The 15614-nt window shown below is 46.8% G+C and overlaps 1 pseudogene; it reads right to left on the reverse strand.

The window, feature by feature from the left end:
* Nucleotides 1-1913: 1913 nt before the first annotated feature.
* The window catches only part of LOC123099907 (AAA-ATPase At4g25835-like), a 30766-nt pseudogene continuing 17065 nt past the window's right edge, over nucleotides 1914-15614 (reverse strand).

Raw genomic sequence — 15614 nt, forward strand, 5'->3', positions numbered from 1 at the left:
GAGATCACGGATGTCACGAGGAGTTCCGGAATGGTCCAGAGGTGAGGAATTATATATAGGAAGTCCAGTTTCGGCCACCGGGAAAGTTTCGGGGGTTATCGGTATTGTACCGGGACCACCGGAAGGTCCCGGGGGTCCACCGGGTGGGGACACCTATCCCGGAGGGCCCCATGGGCTGAAGTGGGAAGGGAACCAGCCCTTAGTGGGCTGGGGCGCCCCCCATGGGCCTCCCCCCTGCGCCTAGGGTTGGAAACCCTAGGGTGGGGGGGCGCCCCACTTGACTTGGGGGGTAAGTTACCCCCTGGCCGCCGCCCCCCATCCAGATGGGTTCCAGGCCGGCGCCCCCCCTCCCAGGGGCCTATATAAAGGGGGGGAGGGAGGGCAGCAAAACGATAGCCTTGGTCGCCTCCCTCATCCCCTGCTACACCTCTCCCTCTCGCAGAAGCTCGGCGAAGCCCTGCCGAGATCCCGCTACATCCGCCACCACGCTGTCGTGCTGCTGGATCTCCATCAACCTCTCCTTCCCCCTTGCTGGATCAAGAAGGAGGAGACGTCGCTGCACCGTACGTGTGTTGAACGCGGAGGTGCCGTCCGTTCGGCACTCGGTCATCGGTGATTTGGATCACGGCGAGTACGACTCCATCAACCACGTTCATTGGAACGCTTCCGCTCGCGATCTACAAGGGTATGTAGATGCACTGCTTTCCCCTCGTTGCTAGTATACTCCATAGATGGATCTTGGTGAGCGTAGGAAAATTTTAAAATTCTGCTACGATCCCCAACAGAATTACATCGAATAGATCTCCAAGAAGATCGAGGAGAACTTTGTATTGAGATCCAAAGAGAGAGAAGAAGCCATCTAGCTAATAACTATGGACCCGAAGGTCCGTAGTAAACTACTCACACATCATCGGAGAGGCTATGGTGTTGATGTAGAAGCCCTCCGTGATTGATTCCCCCTCCGGCGGAGCGCCGGAAAAGGCCCAAGATGGGATCTCACGCGTACAGAAGGTTGCGGCCCTGGAAATAGGGTTTCGTGGTGCTCCTGAATGTTTTCGGGGTATATGGGTATATATAGGAGGAAGAAGTAGGTCGGTGGAGCTGCGAGGGGCCCACGAGGGTGGGGGGCGCGCCCAAGGGGGGCAGGCACGCTTCCCGGCCTCGTGGCCTCCTCGCTTCTTTCTTGACGTCCACTCCAAGTCTCCTGGATCACGTTTGTTCCAAAAGTCACTCTCCCGAAGGTTTCATTCCATTTGGATTCCGTTTGATATTCCTTTTCTGCGAAACACTGAAATAGGCAAAAAACAACAATTTGCACTGGACCTTCGGTTAATAGGTTAGTCTAAAAAATAATATAAAAGCGTATAATAAAGCCCACTAAACATCCAAAACAGATAATATAATAACATGGAACAATCAAAAATTATAGATACACTTGAGACGTATCAAAGCTATTTTTATTTTGACCAGACAATGCTATAGTGCTTTCATATTTAATTGCTGGTTAATTGCTCAAAGGTAAATACAGAAGAGGAAACTGCTAAAAAAAATAGATGAATGTATCCTTCCGAGCTTCACAAAAGTAGATAATCTAGATTGCAAAAAAAATCGACAACATTAGATCTTGAGAACTATCTTTGATTGAATAGGCATTGTATATGATAACTTTCAACAGAACTACGACACAAAAAGGAGATTTACCAGACTGGAATAATGAAGATGTCATGGTACATCTGAAATAAGTAATTTATGTACCAAGCTTTCACTGTATGCAAATCCGGCAACATGATTACACGAACATGTACATTGATCGATCTGGGGCTGGAATTATTGAAGTTAATTCCTTCAGCAATTCTCCCGGCAATGTTGCAACAAGCCACGTACTACTGGTCAATCTCAGTATCTGGTCTGGCTCACTCCATCTTCTCCTCTGTCAATGCACCGGACTACACCGTCTCGACGACCGACGTGTCTCTCCTGCTGTGCAGCTCGCCGATGAGCTTTCTCAGGGCAGCGGAGGCGCTTGCGCCATCGCAGTCCATGAACACCCCGTCGATGTGGGCCAGCGTGATGCGCATGTTAACGGAGACCAGGCCCTCGGCCTCGGCCATGAACTCGTCCACCACTGTGTCAAGCTCGTCGTTGCGGTCCTCGCCAACAAAGACGGTAGCTCTTGGCGAGCAGCGAAGCACGGCGGGTGAGGTGAGCAGTAGCTGAGATCAATGTTGCGGTCCATGCGTCCAGGGAGGAGCAGCGCCGGGTCCAGCTGCTCCAGGTTGTTGGTGGTGAAGATCATCGGGTGCTTGCCGACGTAGGATGACCTGAGCAAATCCACCAAGTTGAGGACACCGGAGAGGCTTATTGACTCGCGCCTGATCACCGGCATGGTCGTCGCGGCGGCCGGGAACTGATCGCCACTTGCGTGTTGTCCTCGTCGGCCGTCGGAGTTCTTCTTACGGTCGGAGAGGTCTAGGGAGCAGTCCATGTCCTCGACGATGACGACGGACTTGGGTGTGGTGGAGATGAGCAGGCGGCGGAGGTGGGAGTTGGTGGAAACCGTGGTGAGCTCCAGGTAGTAGACGCCAAACTCGAGGAGGTTTGTGATGGTAGCCCCGTGGCTGGTCTTGCTTGTGTTGGGCGGGCCATGGAGCAGGTGAAAGAACATGCGGTGCCCCCATGTTTGGTTTTGGTAATTGATGACAATCTCTATGGACTAATGGTTGCCTTGAGTTATATTTGAAGGATTTGTCCATAGGCATTTCTTGAAGTTCATGTGTTGGTTTCAAGGAGTTTATGTGGTGACCAAGGTGTTATTAAGGAATTATCCAAAGATTGGTCATGTGAGAGTTGGGCTTATTGCAAGCATGTCTTGGAGAAGAAGATTGTGTGATCATTCGTGCATATCTTCAAGACATCATCCAAATGAAGAGAGTTGAAAAGATTCATGGTTGATCAAGACTAAGTCAAGAGTGAATCAACTTGATCAACTCACAAAGCGTAGAAGATGTACCGAGAGGGATCAAGCGATCCCATGGTGTGGTAAGCATTGTCAATTACGCTTTGTGTACTAACCCATGATCTTCGTGAGAGTTCTTTGTGGGGTTAGGTTGCGGTGTGCAAGTTCAAGTGAAGCATCATGAAGAGATCAAATGCTTGAAGCTTGTCGTCCATTGTGGTGACAATGGACTCGTGAAGATGTGCGGAAGAGTGGATCACCCATAGTGGAGTATGGGGGAGCAATCAACTAGTCTTCATCGAGCCAACGCAACCAAGAAAGGTGGTCCAACTTGAGGGAGTCAAGATCGTCATCATCTAGCTCAAGTGGACCATGTGCAAGGCAAAGGTTTGCCCTTGATAGGTTTTCCATTTTACTGGTCTCATGATGGTAGTTGGGAGACCGGGTTATAGGATCGATTGTCGTACTGTCAAGGGGGGCTCTCGATGAGTAGCTTGATCGTATCATTCATAGAGAGCTCAAACCATTGCATCCTTGCATCATCTTTATTGGTTCTTGTTTGGTTCTTATCTTTGTGAGTTTTGGAGCTTATGGTCATCTTGATGACAAGCTCGAGTTCATCGAAAACGGAGTTCACTCGCATCTTCTATGATGTTTTCGACGTTGGAGGTTATGCCGGTTCTTCTCGGTTGGAGGTTTCACTCCTCTATTTGTTGGCATACCTCCCCTACCTCTTCTTACTATAACCATCTTCCTCTATCCAACAAGCTTGAGTTTGCTCAATTCGGAGCTCATATGCAGAAGTTATGGCAGTTTTGGTTTCCTAGCGGTAGTACCGCGGGCCGGAGCGGTAGTACTGCTTGAGTGCTACAAGCGGTAGTACAGCGGTAGTACCGCTGGTAGCCCCCAGCCGTAGTACCGCTGCGGTCTCGTGCTAGTACCGCCTCGATTCGAGGGGTCTATTTTCGTGTCGGGTTTTACGGTACTAGCCGCGGCAGTGGGGGCCGTAATACCGCTTGTTTGCGATAGTACCGCCCTGCCACCGCGGTAGTACCGCTCTGGGCCCAGCGGCAGTACCGCGAGGGGGAGCGGTAGTACCGCTTGTATGGGCAAGCGGTAGTACCGCTGGCCAAGCGGTAGTACCGCTCTCTGCGGGGCTGAAGTGGGGGTAACGGTTGGATTGTTCCCCCCACTATATAAGGAGGTCTTCTTCCCCAATGAACCTTATCCTTTGAGCTCGTGTTCTTCCCCCATTGTTGACCTTCTTCGAGCTTGCTAACTCTCAATCCCTCCATGGATTCTTGCTAGTTTTTGAGGGAAAAGAGAGAGGAGATCTAGATCCACATTTCCACCAATCACTTTCTCCTCTATGCGAGGGGAACCCCTTGGATCTAGATCTTGGAGTTCTTGGTGTTCTCCTTCTTGTTCTTCCTCTCTTTTTCTTCCCTAGCATTAGTTGCTTCGGTGGGATTTGAGAGAGAAGGACTTGGGCACTCTGTGTGCCCTTGCCATTGCATTTGGTGCATCGGTTTGAGTTCTCCACGGTGATACGTGGAAGTTACAAGTTGAGAAGCTTATTACTCTTGGGTGCTTGGTGCCCTTGAGCTTGTTCCTCTTGGGTGCTTGGGCGCCCTAGACGGTTGGTGGTGTTCGGAGCTCAATCATTGTGGTGTAAAGCTCCGGGCAAGCGTCGGGGTCTCCAATTAGGTTGTGGAGATCGCCCCGAGCAATTTGACGGGTACCGGTGACCGCCGCCAAGGGTTGCCATTTGTACGGGTTCGGTGACCGCCCTCAAGGGTCCCTTAGTGGAATCACGGCATCTTGCATTGTGCGAGGGCGTGAGGAGATTACGGTGGCCCTAGTGGCTTTTTGGGGAGCATTGTGCCTCCACACCGCTCCAAACGGAGATTAGCATCCGCAAGGGTGTGAACTTCGGGATACATCGTCGTCTCCGCGTGCCTCGGTTATCTCTTATCCGAGCTCTTTACTTATGCACTTTACTTTGTGATAGCCATATTGCTTCTTGTCATATATCTTGCTATCACCTAGTAGTTTATCTTGCTTAGCATAAGTTGGTGCACATAGGTGAGCCTAGTTGTTGTAGGTTTTGTGCTTGACAAATTAACCGCTAGGTTTATTCCGCATTTGTTCAAGCCTAAACCGTAATTATTTTAAAGCGCCTATTCACCCCCCTGCGACATCCACGATCTTTCAGCAGGTACCCGTGCTTCCTAAAGCAGCCAAAATCCGCTTAGTGCTCCCGACAGGCGGCAAAGCGAGGCAGGTCGGAGCAGATCTCCTCGCGGAGCGCCAGGTCGACGGCGAGCGTGTCAAAGGTGGAAGGGTAGGAGAAGGTGTGGGAGCTCCAGAGGCGGATGTGGTCATTGTTGGGCGTGGCGGCGCAGTTGGTGTAGAGCCTACGCAACCACGACTTGAGCCGCATTTGTTGGCCTCGTCGATGACGTTGGGGATGTAGGTGTCGTGCACGAAGTCTCGGTGTTGGCACGGGAACTGCAGCTAACGTCTTCAGTAGTCGCCACCAGCTGTAACATCCCAAATTTTCAATTTGGAATGTTATACATAGATCATTCATGCATATCATATTTTGTTGCATTTCGTTTCGCGATCCTCGAAATTCTAAGCAACTCAAGGACCCTCGGAGAGAGTTGGGATTTCACTGTTTTCATATTTGAATTTTATCAAATATCGAAACGAGGATTATTTGTTTTATTATTTTTCTCTCCGAAAATATTTCATTTTAAAAATGTATGAGAGGAGATAATATGACTTCTCAAAAAAATAAATGAAATATTGGAGGAAAAATATTAAAATTAAATATTTATTTTATTCGGATTTTTATTGCTATTTTATTTGCATTAGAAAAATTGGATGTTTTCAAAATTGCATTTTAGGGCCAAGAAAATGTTTATCTTGTTCTAAATATTTTATTTAGACGGTGGAAATTTGTTTAGGCATTTTTAGATTTTTATTTATTTTTCTAGGATATATTTTCAGCGGAATTTGTTTAAAAAAAACTTCTCCCGCGCCCGACTGGGCCAAGGCCCAGCCGAGCCAGGCCGCCGGCCCGCGCCGTGCCACCGCCTCCGCTGTACCTGAGTCCGGCCAGGACTCGGCAGCCGCCGCCGTCGCCGCCCGGGACTCATCCCGCCCCCTCCCCTTTATAAGCCGCCGCCGCCGCCCCCAAATCGCCACCACCGTCACTGCAAGCAGCAGCAGCAGCCGCCGCCGCCTGCCGCGCCTCTCCTTGCCGTGCCGCCGCCGCCAGCGTCGCCCCGCGCCGCCGCCGCACTTCCCCGCCACCGCGCCGCACCACCCCGCGCTGCCCCGCCTCACCGCGCCGTCGCGGAAGACGCCGGAGCCGCCGCCGCCCATCCGATCTCGCCATCCGGTTTTTTTTTCGGTTTAGGTAAAAACCGTCAGTTTTTAAAAAAAACCTAGTTACGTTTTTTTCTTCGGTTCGTCGGTTTTCTCGGTTTAGTTTATTTGGTGGACGTTCATCCGTCATTCGTTTTAACGAACGGTTTTCGCCCGTTAGCCACAGACAACGAACGTTTGTTCGTTAGCCTGTTCGTCAGTTTTTCTTTTTCTCGGATTTTTCGCGATTATTTTAGATCGCGATTTCTAATCCGATTTTCGTTTTAGTTTATCTTTTCGCTCGTTTATCGGAATCAGGCGATTCAAGCGCCTAGATCTTCGTCTCGAAGCCCTCTTTCTGTTTAACCAACTTGAACAAGATTTTGTACTGTAAAATTTGACTTTAGTCCGGATTAGTAATCGAATCTTGTTTCTTTCGCAGTTTGAGTTTCGTTGCTCCGTTTGATTTGATTCTTTTTGCAAACCGGAGTTCTTAAGTTGAACTTTCTGGTTAGATTTTCTTATTTGAGATTTACCTGTGCATCTTTGCTTGATTGCTTATGTATGCTATTGTTTGTTTGCGATAGAATTCCCGGAGTGCGAAGCGTGCTACTACGAGTCTCTAGGTTTTGCGGATCGCCAGCAAGGCAAGTAACACATTGATCATACTCTTTTCATACCCAGTTTTTATGCATTAGCTCCAATCCTCATACACTGCATAATTAGGATGTGATTAACATGTGGGTATTGGGAAGTAGTTGATGAGGTAGAACCTATTGCCCTGTTATTATCAAACCCTTGGGAGTTACTTCTACGTATTGCTTATATTGCTATGCTATGCTCGTAGACGTGGTTTGGGTGAGTGAATCCATAACAGATGTGAGATTGTTAATTAATGGTTCAACTTAAGGTGGCAACTTTAATACACATCTGGGTGGATTGCTTGTCGGGCACCTGGAGAATCCGGTGTTGTCCTAGGATATCCCGGAGTACCCGTGTGATAATCCTAAGGTCCGCCACCCAGGCTCAAAGGGAACTGAGATATTTCATGCTAGAAACTTCCGTGTGCATCCACAAGCTATTATGGGCTCTAGCATAGTTGAGTAAGTTGCATGACCTCTTCCAGTGGTAGGCTAGCAGATGTAGAGGGATGTAGGTTGGTACTGTCTACCCGGGGTTAGAGTTAATGCTTCTGAAAAACTGTGTCTCGGTCATCCGTTTCTCAAACACCATGTAGTGCGAGAAATCCAACGGAGGAGATCGAGTCTTGTGGGGAAAAGTGCGCAAACCTCTGCAGAGTGTACAATCTAATCATGGTTAGCCGTGTCCCCGGTTATGAACATCTTGAGTATCTAGTACTTGAATTATCCTAAGTATCTCATCACTCTAATTTAATATTGTTGGGTTGATAATTATTTTAATTGGGATTGAGTTGGAGGAACCTTCTCAATGATGTTTCAACTACCATGATAGTTAAAATAAAATTTATTCCGTTGTTGTAGGAAAAAATTGGCTTTACGCAAAACTATAACCATAGAGCTTTCCACCAGCCAAATATGCATGTAGTGATAGCATTTTTCTGTTCTTGCTCTACTGTGTTATATTGCCAGCATATTCCATGTGCTGACCCGTTTTCGGGCTGCAACGTATTACGTTGCAGACTTTTCAGACGAGGAGTAAGGTTCGTTAGGTCGTTGTCGTGCAGCTCAGCTATGCCGTTGGAGTTGATAGACTCACTTTATCTTCCAAGCCTTCCGCTGTTATCGTATTAGATGGCCTTATGCCATATTTATTGTAATAAGTTCTCTTTTGAGACATTCGATGCAATAAGTGTGTGATTGCTACTCTGTTATAAATCATTCGAGTACTGTGTGTGTGTCAGCATTACCGATCCAGGGATGACACTGAAGCACAGAGACTTGACCGTTTGAGGTCGGGTCGCTACAAGATGGTATCAGAGCACACGCTGAGTGTAGGACACGACCACTAAGATAAGCCATAGGTCACTCTTATCTACTCATTTTTGACTCCTCTCCATTTTCTACTTTTAGGAGGGCGGATTCGAGGAACAAGTTTGCACAACCGGATGAAGACACACCCTTTGGACACCACTTGAAGGAAGTCACTAGGTACCTGAACATCGGAATACCAAGCTTCACCGGGACCTACAACGCCACTTTACCAGAAGAGGAGCGCTGGATGATTCGAGTTCAAGTTCTAGGAAGGACGTTCGCGCCAACCACTGAGCCCATAGAGTTTTCTTTTGAAGCACCAACCTGGAGTCTAGGCAAGAGCATGACAGCCCACATTGCCATGGGACGTATTGGAGAAGTCTACAACAAGGATCTCAAAGACACTATCTACCAGATATGTGGGCGCCGAGATGAGCAATGGGAGATGATCAGCACCAAGAAGGACAGATCCATTGCAGCTTTCATCCAGGAGTTAAACCAGCACATTCGACGCCAGGAGAATCAGATGTGCGCAGACATGATAGATTTGAAGAAGGCGAAGACAAGGATCACCGAGCTAGAAGAAGAACTTAAGTCTACACGCGATGGATACGAGGAGGAAATCGCGACACTATTGGAGAAGAACGACGACCTGATAAAGAAGATTGGAGTATTCATGGGAGACCCCACGCCCGGAGGAGAGGACGACGATTCCACTTGCCCGGAGAACTACATCATCATCGACGACACCGACTCCGACCCCAGTGAAGATGACTTTGAAGACGAAGCTGGAGCAGACATCATGGAGTCTTCCACTGATCAAAATTTCTAGATGACCACCAAATGATTAGTAGTATTCCCCCATGTATACAGTAGTAGTTGAGAACTTTTAACGATAGTTCTAGACCGTTTGTATGCCCTTGCTTGATTGATTGAGTGATATGATTGTGTTTGTCTCATGTGCATATGGGTAGTGTTTTCTCACTAGACCCCTTTTCTATTCTAATCTCTCCCCTCTAAACCCATCAGATGCCTGCGAGACGCGACACCGGATTTGCCTTCCCGCCAGAGCTCACTCAGTTGATCCAACAGCAGAATGCCTTGATGCAATTGTTAGTCCAGAACCAAGGCAACAGCAACAACAACAACAACAATAACCCGCCTCCAGTTGACAACTTAGCTCGCTTTCTGAGGTTGCAGCCGCCGGTGTTTTCCAGTAGCACCGAGCCTATAGTTGCTGATGATTGGCTACGCCGTATTGGAAGGGAGTTGACCACCGCAGGTTGCACAGATGCTGAAAAGGTGCGCTTTGCCGCACATCAATTGGATGGACCAGCAGCCTCCTGGTGGGAGAATTATACGGCCACTTTCCCCATAGCCAACGTCACTTGGGATCAGTTTCAGCAAGCTTTCTGCACAACCCATGTCTCAACTAGAGCTATGAGCATGAAGAATCATGAGTTTCGCAACTTACGCCAGGGGAACCGTATTGTAGCTCAGTACGTGGATGAGTTTAGCAAGTTATCTCGCTATGCCCCTGATGATGTGGCCACAGATGCCGTGAAGCAGGAGAAATTTATGGAAGGGCTGAACGATGAGATGAGCATGCAGTTGATGGTGGCAACATTCAACAACTACCAGGAGTTGGTAGATAAGGCTCTTATGATTGAAGGGAAGCATCAACAGATTGAGAGCCATAAGAGGAAGTATGGACAAGGAAGATACAATTCTGGAGCTCAGCAGAAGCCTCGTCTAACCCCGAACTCGGGAGGACTTGTTCATAACCATGGAGGTTAACCACAACGGAGGAAGTTCGCATAACCACAATGGTTCCAAGAATGGGAATGGGAATGGGAATGGAACAAGCAACAATCAGAACCGCTCCAATCCAGCCACACCCGCCAAGAGAGACCTAAGTCACATTACTTGCTTCAAGTGCGGGAAGACTGGACACTATGCCACGGAGTGCCCTGAAGCGAAGAATGGAAACGGTAATGGGAGCGCTGGGAAGAAGCCCAATCCATTCAACAAAGGACAAGTGAACCACGTTAACGTGGAGGAGGTTGAAGAGCAGCCAGACGCGGTTATCGGTAAGTTTTTGGTTAAGTCTTTTACCGCCCTTGTTCTTTTTGATACTAGTGCATCACATTCATACATATCAAGGGGATTCATGGATAAGTTTAAACTACCAACCCAAGCCCTTAGGACCCCTCTGTTAGTAAGTTCACCGGGAGCAGAGTATATGGCTAGCCGATGGTGCGACCGGATACCCTTAACCATTGGTAGCCATGTTTTTCCATCCGACCTAATAATTTTGGAGTCACAAGGATTGGATGTGATATTAGGCTTGGAATGGATGTCAAAGTATGGAGGAAGCATTGATTGTGCTAGTAAGTCGATTTATCTCACCACCCCGGAGGGAAAAAGGATCAAGTATGTATCCAGACATACGACAAGGAGAACCCAAGTAAATTCCCTCAAAGGAGTTGTTCAAGAAGAAGTGCCTATTGTAAAGGATTACCCAGGTGTATTTCCAGAGGAGTTACCAGGTATGCCGCCAGATCGGGACATCGAGTTTTTGATAGAACTATTGCCAGGCACCGGGCCTATATCTAAGAGACCATACCGGATGCCCGCAAATGATCTGGAGGAGATTAAGAAGCAGATCAAGGAGTTATTGGAGAAAGGTTACATTCGACGAAGTTCATCACCGTGGGGAGCCCTAGTGCTCTTGGTTGAGAAGAAGGATGGATCATTAAGGATGGTTGTTGATTATCGGGCGTTGAATGAGGTGACGATCAAGAACAAATACCCTTTGCCGATGATCAATGATTTGTTTGACCAGTTGCAAGGAGCTAAAGTGTTTTCGAAGATCGATCTACGATCAGGATATCACCAGCTGAAAATTCGAGAGAAGGATATACCAAAGACAGCATTCACCACAAGGTACGGGTTATATGAGTATACGGTCATGTCATTTGGACTGACTAACGCCCCTGCCTATTTCATGAGCATGATGAACAAGGTGTTCATGGAATATTTGGACAAGTTTGTTGTGGTGTTCATTGATGATATAATGGTATACTCGAAGAATGAAGAGGAGCATAAGGAGCATTTGCGTTTAGTTCTCGAGAAACTCAAGGAACATCAGTTGTATGCCAAGTTCAGCAAATGTGAGTTTTGGTTGAAGGAAGTTGGATTCCTTGGACATGTTATATCAAGAGAAGGTATAGCAGTAGACCCCACCAAGGTTCAGTCAGTCACTGAATGGTTGGCACCCACTTCAGTTAGCGAGATCTGCAGTTTTCTTGGACTTGCATGATACTATCGGAGATTCATTGAGAATTTTTCCAAGATTGCGAAGCCAATGACGGAGTTATTGAAGAAGGATACCAAATTTAAATGGATGGAAGAATGTGAGGCGAGTTTTTAGGAGTTAAAGAAACGTCTGACTACAGCCCCAGTGCTGATTCTGCTAGATATACGCAAGGATTTCCAAGTGTATTGCGACGCCTCTCGCTTAGGACTTGGAAGCGTGCTTATGCAGGATGGAAGAGTTGTTTCGTATGCCTCACGACAACTAAAACCGCATGAATTGAATTATGCCACGCATGATTTGGAGTTAGCAGCTGTAGTGCATGCGCTCAAGACTTGGAGACATTACCTTATTGGAAACCGTTGTGATGTGTACACTGACCATAAGAGTTTGAAGTACATTTTCACACAGAAGGAGCTGAACCTTAGGCAGAGGAGATGGTTGGAGCTCATAAAGGATTACGACATGAAGCTTCACTATCATCCAGGCAAGGCTAATGTCGTAGCAGACGCTTTGAGCCGGAAGAGTTATGCTAACACCCTTGTAAGCACAGGATTGCCAAAGGAGTTAGCAGAGGATCTCAGGGAACTTCGATTGGAGATTGTTCCTAGAGGTTTTGTTACAACAATGGAAGTTCAATCTACATTGTTAGGAAAGATTCGAAAAGCTCAGAAGGAAGACAAAGAGATTGCCGAGATAAAAGATAGAATGAGCAAAGGAAAGGCCAAAGGTTTTCGTGAGGATGAGCATGACACCTTATGGTTTGAGGACCGTGTTTATGTGCCCAATAACACAGAGATCAGGAAGTTAATACTTCAGGAGGCCCATGACTCACCATACTCGATACACCCCGGAAACACCAAGATGTATTTGGATTTGAAGGAACGTTTCTGGTGGACTGGTATCAAGAAGGATATTGCCGAGTATGTAGCCGTATGTGATGTATGTCAGAGAGTGAAGGCGGAACATCAAAAGCCGGCAGGATTGCTACAGCCTATGCCGATACCCGAATGGAAGTGGGATAAGCTTGGCATGGATTTTATCACCGGATTGCCCAGGACCAAATCAGGATATGATTCTATATGGGTAGTAGTTGATTGCTTGACCAAAGTGGCTCACTTTATCCCAGTGAAAACCACCTATACAAGCGCGAAGCTGGCCAAGATATACATGACCAGGATCGTATGTCTGCATGGAGTTTCAAGGACCATCGTATCAGATAGAGGAACACAGTTTACCTCAAAGTTTTGGCATCAGTTGCACCAGACTTTGGGTACAAGGCTAGAGTTCATTACAACATTCCACCCGCAGACAGATGGACAGACCGAGAGAGTCAACCAGATTCTGGAGGATATGTTGAGAGCTTGTGCACTAGATTATGGATCTAGTTGGGATGACAATTTTCCCTCTGCAGAGTTCTCATACAACAATAGCTATCAAGCCAGTTTGAAGATGGCACCGTTCGAAGCCTTGTATGGACGAAGATGCAGAACACCGTTGATGTGGGATGAAGTTGGAGACCGGCAGTTGTTTGGACCAGATTTGATCAAGGAGTCTGAAGAGAAGGTTTGGTTGATTCGAGATAGACTGAAGGTAGCTCAGTCCAGGCAGAAGAGTTATGCAGATTCAAAACGCAAGGAAGTAACCTATGAAACTGGAGGCCGAGCATATCTGCGAGTATCCCCTCTGCGAGGAGTGAAACGTTTTGGAGTTAAGGGAAAGTTAGCCCCGAGATTTGAAGGACCGTACCAAATTTTGGAACGTATGGGAGAGGTTGCCTACAAGTTGGAGTTACCTGAAGGACTGTCAGGAGTTCATGATGTGTTTCATGTCTCACAGTTGAAGAAGTGCCATGCTGAAATGGCCGATATACCACTAAGAGATATACAGTGCCTCTAGAAGCAATTCAGTTGGACAGTGATCTGACCTATTGATACGTCTCCAACGTATCTATAATTTATGAAGTATTCATGCTATTATATTATCCATCTTGGATGTTTTATGGGCTTTACTATGAACTTTTATATGATTTTTGGGACTAACCTATTGACCCAGAGCCCAGTGCTAGTTCCTGTTTTTTCCCTTGTTTCAGTGTTTCGAAGAAAAGGAATATCAAACGGAGTCGAAACGGAATGAAACCTTCTGGAGAAGTTATTTTTGGAAGGAAAGCAACCCGGGAGACTTGGAGTCCACGTCAAGAAAACAACGAGGGAGGCACGAGGCAAGGGGCGGGCCCACCCCCTGGGCACGCCCTCCACCCTCGTGGACCCCTCGTGGCTCCCCTGACGTACTTCTTCCGCCTATATATATCCATATACCCTAAAACCTTCGGGGAACATAATAGATCGGGAGTTCCGCCGCCGCAAGCCTCTGTAGCCACCAAAACCCAATCGGGACCCTGTTCCGGCACCCTGCCGAAGGGGGGAACCCTCAATGGTGGCCATCTTCATCATCCCGGCGCTCTCCATGACGAGGAGGGAGTAGTTCACCCTCGGGGCTGAGGGTATGTACCAGTAGCTATGTGTTTGATCTCTCTCTCTCTCTCATGTTCTTGATTTGGCACGATCTTGATGTATCGCGAGCTTTGCTATTATAGTTGGATCTTATGTTGTTTCTCCCCCTCTACTCTCTTGTAATGGATTGAGTTTTCCCTTTGAAGTTATCTTATCGGATTGAGTCTTTAATGATTTGAGAACACTTGATGTATGTCTTGCCGTGCGTATCTGTGGTGACAATGGGATATCACGTGACTCACTTGATGTATGTTTTGGTGATCAACTTGCGGGTTCCGCCCATGAACCTATGCATAGGGGTTGGCACACATTTTTGTCTTGACTCTCCAGTAGAAACTTTGGGGGCACTCTTTGAAGTACTTTGTGTTGGTTGAATAGATGAATCTGAGATTGTGTGATGCATATCGTATAATCACACCCACGGATACTTGAGGTGACATTGGAGTATCTAGGTGACATTAGGGTTTTGGTTGATTTGTGTCTTAAGGTGTTATTCTAGTACGAACTCTAGGGCTGTTTGTGACACTTATAGGAATAGCCCAACGGATTGATTGGAAAGAATAACTTTGAGGTGGTTTCGTACCCTTCCATAATCTCTTCGTTTGTTCTCCGCTATTAGTGACTTTGGAGTGAGTCTTTGTTGCATGTTGAGGGATAGTTATATGATCCAATTATGTTATTATTGTTGAGAGAACTTGCACTAGTGAAAGTATGAACCCTAGGCCTTGTTTCCTAGCATTGCAATACCATTTACGCTCACTTTTATCATTAGTTACCTTGCTGTTTTTATATTTTCAGATTACAAAAAGCTATATCTACCATCCATATTGCACTTGTATCACCATCTCTTCGCTGAACTAGTGCACCTATACAATTTACCATTGTATTGGGTGTGTTGGGGACACAAGAGACTCTTTGTTATTTGGTTGCAGGGTTGTTTGAGAGAGACCATCTTCATCCTACGCCTCCCACGGATTGATAAACCTTAGGTCATCAACTTGAGGGAAACTTGCTACTGTCCTACAAACCTCTCCACTTGGAGGCCCAACAACGTCTACAAGAAGAAGGTTGTGTAGTAGACATCAAGCTCTTTTCTGGCGCCGTTGCCGGTGAGGTTAGTGCTTGAAGGTATATCTTTAGATCTTGCAATCGAATCTTTTTGTTTCTTGTTTTATCACTAGTTTAGTCTATAAAAGAAAACTACAAAAAAATGGAATTGAGTTTACCTCATACGCTTCATCTTTTTAATATCTTTCGTGAGTATGATGGAAAGGAAAATTGTGCCAAACTGCTAGAAGAAGAATGCATTAAAATGTTTGGTACTAAATCTTTGAATGATGAGTATGATTGCAATGTTGTTAGTATGAACTCCTTGATTATCCATAGTACTAATGATGATTGCACGAGTTATGATGAAAATGCCTCCTATAAACATGTCAATTTTTGTGGAGTGCATTGGGTTTGCAAGTACACACCAAATAGGGAAGATAGATATTGCAAGA

The sequence above is a fragment of the Triticum aestivum genome, chromosome 4D (genome assembly GCF_018294505.1).
Source record: "Triticum aestivum cultivar Chinese Spring chromosome 4D, IWGSC CS RefSeq v2.1, whole genome shotgun sequence".
NCBI classification, from domain to species: Eukaryota; Viridiplantae; Streptophyta; class Magnoliopsida; order Poales; family Poaceae; genus Triticum; species Triticum aestivum.